General features: G+C 43.5%; 1 protein-coding gene across 1 annotated transcript in view; it reads left to right on the top strand.

Annotated features, from left to right (window-relative positions):
* LOC135091056 (dual specificity protein phosphatase 7-like) overlaps positions 1 to 11,879 on the top strand; it is a 31,939-nt gene that overhangs the window by 15,278 nt on the left and 4,782 nt on the right. The window lies entirely within an intron of this gene.

Genomic DNA, 11,879 nt, shown 5'->3' with positions numbered 1-11,879 from the left:
GAGGAGGAGGGGCAAGGAAGGGAAGGGAAGACAGGAAATACGCTCTGTCGCTCCAAGGCTGAATGTCGAGAGAGAGAGAGAGAGAGAGAGAGAGAGAGAGAGAGAGAGAGAGAGAGAGAGCGCTGCTCTTATCTACCTTTCCACCTGATATCAGGTCCCTACCCCCCCTCTCTCTCTCTCTCTCTCTCTCTCTCTCTCTCTCTCTCTCTCTCTCTCTCTCTCTCACAGGAGCTAAAAATACGTATTTTCAACATTACGTCATTGCTTATAGATCTTTCTCAAATACTCTGCATCTTCGTCCTCCTCCTCCTCCTCCTCCTCCTCCTCCTCCTCCTCCTCCTCCTCCTCCTCCTCCTCCTCCTCCTCCTCTTCCACTCCCCCTTCCTTCCTTCCTTCTCCTTTCCCTCCGGCCCTCCATCTCCCATTCAGTGCAGGATGGAGGGAAGGGAGAGAAAGAGGAGTGCCTTGGAGACTTCGTTTGTCGCTGAAAGAAGCTGCTTCCGGTTGAGAGAGAGAGAGAGAGAGAGAGAGAGAGAGAGAGAGAGAGAGAGAGAGAGAGAGAGAGAGAGAATTAAGAGTTTATAATATTGCGGTCTTTGATTTCAGGTTTAAATCAAAACTGTAAGAGAGAGAGAGAGAGAGAGAGAGAGAGAGAGAGAGAGAGAGAGAGAGAGAGAGAGAGAGAGAGAGAGAGAGAGTGGTCGTTAGACGCGGCGGGGGATACTTCCGGTGGTGTGAAGTTCTAGAGGAGGAGGAGGAGGAGGAGGGAGAAGAAAAGGAGTGGTAGGGGAGGCAGGAAGAAAAAAAAACGTAATTGAATGGAATGCAGAAGAAAAGGAAAGAATGAAAGAAAAAATAAGACGAATATTAAGAAGAGAATGAAAAAGCTGAATCATAACAACATTCCTGAGAGAGAGAGAGAGAGAGAGAGAGAGAGAGAGAGAGAGAGAGAGAGAGAGAGAGAGAGAGCATCCACGCGGCGCAAATTCCACAATACGCAAAGAAAAGGAAGGAAAGACTAAGAAAAAAGTGGTTTGTTTACTAATGACGTCACGGGAAGAACTGGAACAATAGCGTCGCGGAGAGCGCAGGCACGCACCAGGAGGGTTGCCCGCTGCCTGGAGGGGGAAGTAGTAGTAATAGTAGTAGTAGTGGTAGTAGTAGTAGTAGTAGTAGTAGTAGTAGTAGTAGTAGTAGGGTATATTATCATCGTTATTATTATTATTGTTATTGAAGGGGAGAGAGAGAGAGAGAGAGAGAGAGAGAGAGAGAGAGAGAGAGAGAGAGAGAGAGAGAGAGAGAGAGAGAGAGAGAGAGAGAACGGAATGTTAAGGAAGACAGGTGCGATGGGTGCTGTCTGTCTGTTTGTCTGTTGGTTGGTTGGTTACTATCTTGTGGAGTGATTGAAGCCCTAAGAATTCCCCAGGTTCTTCTTCTTCTTCTTCTTCTTCTTCTTCTTCTTCTTCTTCTTCTTCTTTTCTTTTTCTTCTTCTTCTCCCACCGTCCGTCTTTCTCCTTTATTTTTCACCTTTAGTTTTTAAGATTTATTTGTATCTCCGGAAGGGAAGATTTTAGGAAGGTGGTCAGGATGAGGGAAGGGAGGTGTTGGTGTGGGTCCCTTCTTGGGAGTGGGAAGGAAAAGGGGGAGGGATAATCTACTCCCTCTCCCCCATCCCTCATACCTCCTTACATCTTCTCTCCCTCCTTCTCTTTCCTTCTCCACACCCTCATCCTCTTCCTCCATATCCTCTTTTGGGCTTGAAACGTGTATGCCTGTGTGTATGTATGCCGTGCACGTGGTCGGGTGTGCGTGCACGGTATGTTGTGGGTGGTGGGGTGGCTAAGGGTAGTAGCTTCACCTAGAATGAATGAACGCTTTCTTCTTGTTCATTCTGCATTTTAAGTGACTATCGCCGCTCCTATGAATGAAGGACGGGAGGTGCGAGTCAATGAGTTTGCTCTCAAAGTGGTCGATCGTGTGTGTGTGTGTGTGTTGGGGGGAATCTTAGCCGTGTTGACGCAGTATTAGGTTCCCTTCCATTGAAATTCACACAAAGATTCCATTCGGTGATTAGCTCAGAGGCTGCGGGCGGGTTTTGAATCTTTAGCGGCTTCGCGAACCCGTATTTGCTTCACGCGATCTGATTCGTTTTCTCTGCTCGCTCAGTCCTCACCATCGGCGCAAAGTGTTGACGCCTATAAGGGGAGAGGCGTCCGCGGGGTTAGGCCTGAATTAATGAACTGAGCTGCGTTTTAAGCCAGTGAATACAATGCTCCGCTATATTCGGAGCTTCGAGAGGAATTGATTTGTTGGGGATGAGGACTCTTGAGAACCTGTTGCTTCTTTCTTTCTTCCTCTGCTCTCCTGCTCTCCGGCGTCTCGTTCATTGATTCGAACGCGAGTTTTCGAAGCTACGAGATGCGCCGTAGCGTGACCGCGAGATGTGCATCAGCGCCTCGCGACCATCAATGTGGAAAAAGAAGAAAAAAATCTGAACATCAACGGAATTATGTTTTATCCATTACATTTCTCCTCCAGTTTATCAGGAAACACGAGTATTAGCATTATCTTCTTTCTCTCGCTCCCTCCTCCTCCTTTTCCATGGTCATTCATTCCTTCTTCCACCACTTCCTCTTTCCCTTTTTCTTCTTGTTTCCTTTCTTGACCAGCCAACCGCAGATCCATATAACGTCTCCTGGGCTGATGGGCGAAGGAAGCGGAGGAAGAGGAGAGCAGGAAGAGGAGAGGAGAGGAGAAAGACAAGAGGTTCGATTCTTTTCTTTTCCTTCTCTCTCTCTCTCTCTCTCTCTCTCTCTCTCTCTCTCTCTCTCTCTCTCTCTCTCTCTCTCTCTCTCTCTCTCTCTCTCTCTCTCTCTCTCTCTCACCGGAAGTAGATCTTAGTTTACAGAGAAGGGGGACCGGAAGTCTTGGGGGGAGGGGGACTTCCGGTCTGCGACGTGGGGTGCCATCTGGAAGGGTGTGGAGGAGGAGGAGGGGGAGGGGAAGGGGGAGGAGGAGGAGGAGGAGAAGGAAGTCCGATTATTCACGATGGGATTTTTTCTAATGTCAAGAGACGACTTATAACAACGTAGTAATTAATGTTATCTGGGCTGGCATTTTGTTGTTATCTGTTATCAGTGTCCACGTTGCGTTCGTTTGTGTTGCAACGTTTTGGTGGTGGTGTCGAGGAAACTTTCTGTGTGTGTGTGTGTGTGTGTGTGTGTGTGTGTGTGTGTGTGTGTGTGTGTGTGTGTGTGTGTGTGTCTCAACTTTCACTTCCTTTAATTATCTTCTTTGTTCTCTCTCTCTTCTTGTTACATTTTCATTCATGCATTCAAGTTACTTCTTCCACTTGTTCTTGTTTTCTTCATTCTTTCTATTGTTCTTGTTTTCCTTTCTTGTTCTACTTCTTGTTTTGCTTCTTCCTCTTCTACCACCACCACCACCACCACCACATCTACTTCTTTTACAACTTCTTTTACATGTTTTACCGCTCACTTCCTTTCCCTCCCTCCGTCCCAAGATACTTTTTTTTTCTTTTTTTCCATCGCTCATGTTTCTTTTTCGTTCACATTTCAAGTCGTGTTTTTCTTCACCAACGCTCAGTTAAGTGCACCTGTTCAAGTTTCCGGTACGACATGAGAGGTGATTTTGTACCTGGCCACTTTTACTTGCACCCCTGAGACTTAACACGTTCTGTAATTTGTCCACCAGCTGGTCACTCGCTCGCTCACTCTGCTGGCTCGCTCGCGCACACACTCACCCACACTCACTCAGCCAGTCAGCTCATCAACCAGTCCACGTAACTGCTTCAGAAACCAGTCTAGCAAGTTTGTCATTCATTCAGGAAGGAAGGTTGTCTGTCAGTGAATGGTTTGGCTTTGTTATTCAGTTAGGTAATTCTTTCAGTCAGTCAGCAAGTGATTTAGTCAAGCTTACTCTAGCATCCAATAGTAATTACGCCAGTCTTTAGGTTATTTAGTCAAGTTTACTCTGGTGGGCAGTTGAGTTATTCAATCTGTCCTTCAGTAAGTTATAAATTTACTTATTTTGTCACTCAGTAAGTCAAAAGATTCAGTCAGTAAGTCAGTTAGATACATTCAGTCACTCATTTATTTGTTCAGTCACTTCTTCATTCAGTCAGATATTCTGCAATTTCTCCATTCATTCATTGTCAGTCAGTCAGTCATTCAGGCAGTCAGATATTCAGTAATTCATTCATTCATTCATTCAGTCAGTCATTCAAGCAATCCACAAACTCAAGACCACTGTTTCAACCTACCAGTGACAGTGAGTGAGTCAGCTAATCAGCCAATGAGTAAGAGAGAGAGAGAGAGAGAGAGAGAGAGAGAGAGAGAGAGAGAGAGAGAGAGAGAGAGAGAACCACACTGGGAACTCATAAACCGGAAGGGAAGGTGAGACACTCTGTTGAGATGATAAGTAAATATTTACCTCCAAGAAAACAGTTAATGAAAAGCCCAGTCACTCCTCATTCCTTCCCCTCCCCCATCACCATCACCACCATTACTACCATCTCCTCGAACACCATCTGTCAGACTTGCAACGATGCCTTTTTTTTCCTCCCTTTTTTTTTTTTTCTTTTTCAGTTTTCAGTTTCTCTCGTTTCATCTTCTGTCTGTCTGTCTGTCTGTCTGTCTGTCGGTGTTTATTTATCTAGAGGGGGTGTTCCGTAAGGCGTCAGAGAGAGAGAGAGAGAGAGAGAGAGAGAGAGAGAGAGAGAGAGAGAGAGAGAGAGAGAGAGAGAGAGAGAGAGAGAGAGAGAATCACCACCAAACTACCAGCAGAAACTCTTAACTAACACCATTACTACTCAAAACAGACTCAAACACACATACTTCTAACGAAATCCAAACTCAAAGACACACCCACGAACACACACACACACACACACACACACACACACACACACACACACACACACACACACACACACACACACACACACACACACACACACCAACAAACACTCCTTGTTCAAACACACTGGCACCTAGAGACGGCTCCGTAAACCTAATTAAGAACACGATCCTTGAATAAAAGAGAATCATAACACCATAAACATTCCAAACCCTTGTCTTTTTCTTCGGCTTCTGGAGTTCAGTGGCTTGGACGGACTGTTGAAACTGTTGAGAGAACGAAGGAAAGAGGAAGAAAGAAAGAGAGGGAGTGGGAGAACAGGAGAAGGTCATTATTATTATTTCGGGTGAGTGTGTAATTATAGGGAATGACGCAGTGCACGGGGGAAGTTAAGAAGTTAAGGAGAGAGTAATCAGCACGTCCACTGAGTGAAAAGGTGACGGTGAGCGAAATGTACTGAGAGGAGCCGTGTGTGTGTGTGTGTGTGTGTGTGTGTGTGTGTGTGTGTGTGTGTGTGTGTGTGTGTGTGTGTGTGTGTGTGTGTGTGTGACGCGGGGGAAAAGGAGGGTGGACGTTCTCTCTCACTCTAAGAAATACATACGCACGTTTTCTTGTGTGTTTTCTGTGGTGTTTCGTGTTACTGTTGGCTTTGTTATTCTAGTCTTGAGTAATGCTGTACTGACCTTAAGTAACGTTGATTTGTGTTCGGTTTCCTGTTGTGTTTTTGTTAGGGGAGCGCCAGAGGTTGAGGGAAAGAAGTGATAGAGGGGGAAAAAGGGACATCTGAGGGGAAGAGTAGGATATTTTTATTTTTTTTTTTGCGAGTACCTTTGAATAATTCTCTGCGGGGTAGCGCTACAAAGTTAATAATAGAATGTTCAGCTTTTTTCATAAGTACTTATGGATAATTCTATGAATATGAAAAAAAAAGTATTGCACACGAAAATGTTACAAATTAGAAAAGATAAAATGCAAGACAGTTTTATTTATTTATTTTTTCTCATTAGTATTTATTTTTAAAATGGGTGAAAGATAGCATGCCACACCTAAATCTTAATAGGAAAAACATGTTATGAATTACAAAAGGAAAAGTATAGGATGGTTTTTCATTACCATTTTTAAATCACGTGTGATAGCATATTTCTCACTAATATTAGTACATCTTATAAAATTTGAGATTCTATGTAGAAAATACTCATCCTTCTTGAAGCAACTAAATTAATCACAGTTCTTACGAAATTATTAATCTGAATGAGTTATGAATTGGAGTTACAAAATTAATACCATATACGTTTTTCTTTATATAAAATTCTGGTGCCTCTCTCTCTCTCTCTCTCTCTCTCTCTCTCTCTCTCTCTCTCTCTCTCTCTCTCTCTCTCTCTCTCTCTCTCTCTCTCTCTCTCTCTCTCTCTCTCTCTGTACTTACATTCACATCCTTTCGTATTAGTTTTATCATTTTCACCCTTATCTCCTCCCTCTTCCCTTCACTCCGCGTTCGGGTTTCGACTGTGGCTTGGTATGCGGTGTTCCTCCGGGGCGGGCAACTTCCCCCGCCCCGTTTCCATTCCCGCGGGTTTTCGAACGAGTGTAAACATGGTCGTTAAAAATAGTCGAGTGTTGCAAGCAGGAGAGGTTTATAGGGATGTGTGTGTTTGTTATTGCGCACACACACACACACACACACACACACACACACACACACACACACACACACACACACACACACACACACACACACACACACACACACACACACACACACGTATCCAGTCATCCCTTAAAAAAAATAATATGGAATCTGGTTCAACACGAATTTTGAAATATTTGTAGTAGCAGTAGTAATAACAGTAGTAGTTGTAATAGATGAAATACATGTAAGTAACTCGGACTAGCATCACAAGAAGAAAATGAGTAGGCTTGAAAGAAAACGTAGTGAGTGGTGTTGGTTGATAGTTGTTGGGACTTACCATCTCTCTCTCTCTCTCTCTCTCTCTCTCTCTCTCTCTCTCTCTCTCTCTCTCTCTCTCTCTCTCTCTCTCTCTCTCTACATAACAACAGCGTCATAGGAAAACCCCAGATTGTGTAATACCTCATGGCCTATTACTTAAAGAGATTAAAACTAAAAACATGCGTAACGAACAGACTAGAAACATAAGTGGAATCATTAAATGAATGAAAAATTAGGTAGAGGAAAATATTGTAGGATAGTTTTTTTCTAATTAGTAGTCGTAGATAATTGCTTTACATCAGAAATAAGAATATAATGTAATAACATGCATGATAAACCGTACAAGAAACATAACGACGCAGGATATTTTAAACTCAGCTGTTTAAAATGAGAGAAAAAGAAAAATATAAAATGTACGATACTTTTTTTTTTACATTAGTTTTGGGTAAATGAGTCAAAGATAGCATGCCACACTTAGTAAATCTTGATTGAAAAAGTTATGAATCTGGAAAGAAAGATACAGGACACTTATTCATTAGACTTTAGAGAGAGAGAGAGAGAGAGAGAGAGAGAGAGAGAGAGAGAGAGAGAGAGAGAGAGAGAGAGAGAAATATAAAACTAAACGGAACATTCATAACAAACAGCACTAACAACATAACACGCAGGATCTGTAAACATAACAAAGATAATGACAGCAACAGCAACAACAAAACACAACACGAGGAGAAGTGGTTCTGGGAAAGCTAACAAAACAAAGTGACCTAAGTGGGACAGAGACGAGGAGTAAATGAAATAGATATTAAAAGGACAAAGAGGCAGACAGTAGTAGTATTAGTAGTAGTAGTAGTAATAGCAGTAGTGGTGGTGGTAGTAGTAGTAGTAGTAGTAGTAGTAGTAGTAATCGTAGTTGTAGTACCACCGGATAGACAACACTTCGAATACGCACGTTTTTATTGACAGTGGTGCCACGTCTCTCTCTCTCTCTCTCTCTCTCTCTCTCTCTCTCTCTCTCTCTCTCTCTCTCTCTCTCTCTCTCTCTCTCTCTCTCTCTCTCAGATGTGCGGGATAGCATGTTTAAAGTCATATGAGAGAGAGAGAGAGAGAGAGAGAGAGAGAGAGAGAGAGAGAGAGAGAGAGAGAGAGAGAGAGAGAGCCTCCACGCTGGTTGAAAGTGCCAACCAACTACCACAGCGGGCATCTGGCATCACCCGTGGCCCTCATCCATGACATCACGGTGCCAGGAGAGAGAGAGAGAGAGAGAGAGAGAGAGAGAGAGAGAGAGAGAGAGAGAGAGAGAGAGAGAGAGAGAGAGAGAGAGTAAACTTTTTTCATGTACTGCAAAACAATGAATAATCTCTCTCTCTCTCTCTCTCTCTCTCTCTCTCTCTCTCTCTCTCTCTCTCTCTCTCTCTCTCTCTCACACACACACACACACACACACACACACACACACACACACACACACACACACACACACACACACACACACACACACACACACACACACACACACACACACACGAGCAAATATTATTTATTACAAGCACGAGGGAGAGAGAAATTGAGGAAGAGAAGGGATAGAGGAAGAGGAGAGAGGGATGGAGGAAGAAGAGAGAGGGAGAGAGAGAGGGGATGAGAACTAATCTAATCTTCAGTTCCTCCCACTTCCGTTCTCTGCAGTTGCAATTTTTATTTCTCTCTCTCTCTCTCTCTCTCTCTCTCTCTCTCTCTCTCTCTCTCTCTCTCTCTCTCTCTCTCTCTCTCTCTCTCTCTCTCTCTCTCTCTCTCTCTCTTTCGGTGTGTGTGCGTCGTTATCTGTTTCTTCCTTTGTCACACACAGGAGAGAGAGAGAGAGAGAGAGAGAGAGAGAGAGAGAGAGAGAGAGAGAGAGAGAGAGAGAGAGAGGAAGCAAGAAGAAAAAAGCGGGAGGAGGAAGAGGGAGGGATGGCCACGTGATGCAGGACTCTCTCTCTCTCTCTCTCTCTCTCTCTCTCTCTCTCTCTCTCTCTCTCTCTCTCTCTCTCTCGTGGGTGGCGCTGGTGGTGGCAAGTCCGCACGTGATTCACTGAGAAAGGATGAATATTCGCTCATTCTTAACACGGAGAGACTGCAAAGAACACGAGGAGAGGAAAAGCTATGGTGATCTGACCTGCTCTGCCGCCACCACCACCACCACCACCACCGTATGTTTGAATGACGGGAGAACGGGGCGTGTATCAGGAAGCCTGTGTGTGTACTTTTTATTTGGACGATAATTGGAAATACTTCTCTGTTGCAACTCCACTACATTTCAAAAGAGTCTAGTTGAAGTGACACGGGTTTTCAAGTGTTTTATTTTTATGGTTCTAGTGACAGATTAACAATATATCTTTGTTATTATAAGAAGAAAAACTTTGAGAATTAGGGTAATAATTTGTGCCGCCTTTGAAAATACTCGTGATGAGAGAGCAGAGTTCCTAAATACGGGTCTTTAAGATTGACGCGAAGGGGAATAGGAAGAAATCACTGTTTTGGATGTGTTTTATAATCCTCCTCTTCATCTAAGTTTTTTTTTTCAGTATTTAGGAGTATTTTATTCAGTTTTTTTCTTCATAATTTTCCTTATTCGGCCGATCCTTTGTTTAAGAATCAGTTTTATCTTTTTATTATTATTTTCTTTATCCAGCCACTCCCATGTTTTAATACTCACTGATTTCTTGTGTTTTATTGTTTTCTTTATCTAGACTCTCCTAATCTCTAGAAATCACAGTTTTATCAATATTCTCTATACTTTATCCCGACTTTCCTGATATGTAAAGTTACTGTTTCATCAATAGTTTCTCTTCTTTAGCCAGCCTTTCTTAATGATAATAAGTCAGTGTTTCATAATTATTTTCTTTCCCCAGGCTTTCCTAATGTCTTTGAGTCACTGTTTTATCACCATCCTTTCATCCACCATCGTACAAAACATCAAACACGATTACAATACACCTCAAATTATTAGCTTCCCCCTCTAATTAATGTACGTTTTTCATTGTTTTCCCAAGTATCTTCCTTTAATCTTTCTCTCCCATGGCGGTCAGTGACTTTAGCGAGTGCACCTTATTTAGTCAGAACAGTGACGCTATCTTCTATTATGCATATGTACGTACGCTTGTTCTGTGTGTGTACAGTTGGCGTGTGGATGTGTGCGCGTGTGGCTTTGACTCATGTGTATTTCTGGCCGTGCGACTCGTGTGTGTGTGTGTGTGTGTGTGTGTGTGTGTGTGTGTGTGTGTGTGTGTGTGTATGTGTGTGTGTGTATGTGTGTGTGTGTCAGTGTGAATCAGAGGTGCGTACACGGCTCAAACGTACACGGGAGGTCTTTGAAGTGTCAGCGTTTGGGAGGCAGGGAGGGAGGGAGGGAATGTGGCGGTGGGCGGGAGCCATGTGCTGGGAAGGGGCTTAAATCATCGTTTTTAAAGGTTGCAGTAGTAGTAGTAGTAGTAGTAGTGGTGGTGGTGGTAGTAGTAGTAGTAACTGACATTAATTTTTAAGAATACCAATAATACGATGGATATTTTTTAATGATATGTATTTATTTGTATCTTGCAAAATAATGGTGCTATGAAGAAAAGAGTAGATGAATATGTTTTACTGAAAAAAAAAAATCAAAAAATCCTTAAACTCGTCATTAGGAACAGAATCTAACCGGACGGACAAACAGATAGACAGGAAGAAAAAGGGAAGCGAAAAAAAAAAAAAAACAGTATTAGATATATGAAAAAAAAAAAAATAATAATTAGATAACTGTTTTGCTTAAATTTCTTGTTCTAAAAATATCTATACACATAATTTTGAGCGAAACTAGCACAAAACTAACATATTCGGACAAACAGACAAAGAGACAGACAGGAAGGAAGGAAGGAAAGAAGCGAGGAATAGTAATATATACCAGTGTTACAAAATCAAGCTTAAATTTCAATCCAACTCCCACAACAAAAGGAAGAAGAATAATGTATCGACTCTGAGTCATTCCTACTCAGTTTTATCACGTTCCTTGCACGCAACCGAAGCGACCGCGAGTGTGTGTGTGTGTGTGTGTGTGTGTGTGTGTGTGTGTGTGTGTGTGTGTGTGTGTGTGTGTGTGTGTGTGTGTGTGTGTGTGTGTGTTCCTTCCGTCCCTGTCGAGTCTGACCTTTACGCACGGGTTCGCCTGAAGGTCACCAGGATTTGTTTACAATGAACGGTCCACCTGCCGTAATTACGTAGCTCAGGTGGACCGGGCGCCAGGTAATTTGTCTCCATGCAATGATCATTAGTGAAACTCTCTCTCTCTCTCTCTCTCTCTCTCTCTCTCTCTCTCTCTCTCTCTCTCTCTCTCTCTCTCTCTCTCTCTCTCTCTCTCTCTCTCTCTCTCTCTCTCTCTCTCTCAGAGGCGTCTTAAGTAATGGAAATTTTCAGAAAGGAAATAATTACGTCTCGCCCTAATATAACGTCCGCCTCACCCACGGCCCCGCGACGCTGCCACATGCCGCGCCTGAAGGTTAACGAAGAGAGCGTTGTTGCTAGTAAGCTTCCCGTCGCTCCCTCCCGCCCTCCTTCCTTCCTGCCCCCACATATCACCTCTGACGCACTGATCCTCTCAACCTCGCTACTTTCACTGGCTGGCGAAGTCCTCCCGCGTCCCGAGGTGCTAATTTTGTCCCCTCTCTCACGTCTCCCGCCATTTAAGAGGTAGTAGATTTCATAAAACCCGCCGCCTCTTGAGCCTTATACTGTGTTGCTCATTTGAACATCATGTGCTCTCGCCCTCTGCTGTGAACTATGATGCTGTAAGTTCTATTTCTAGGGAATAAATTTCTCGTGTCCCCTCTCCGTCATAATCAGGAGAAAGTAGTAGTAGTTTGTAAGAGGAGAGGGAGGAGCGAGAAGCAGTAACTTCTTCTATTGGCAGTGAACCAGAGAGGCGATGTTGCTGACTCTTGGGTAAATTTTTGTGTGTCAGTTGCCAGTTAGTTTGTGTCAGTGTGTACGTACCCAGTGGCGGGGAGGGTGTATTTGTGTCCCAGCAAGTACTATATCTGTTGTGCG

The sequence above is a fragment of the Scylla paramamosain genome, chromosome 36 (genome assembly GCF_035594125.1).
Source record: "Scylla paramamosain isolate STU-SP2022 chromosome 36, ASM3559412v1, whole genome shotgun sequence".
NCBI lineage: Eukaryota > Metazoa > Arthropoda > Malacostraca > Decapoda > Portunidae > Scylla > Scylla paramamosain.
This window is presented reverse-complemented; position numbering and strand designations above follow the sequence as displayed.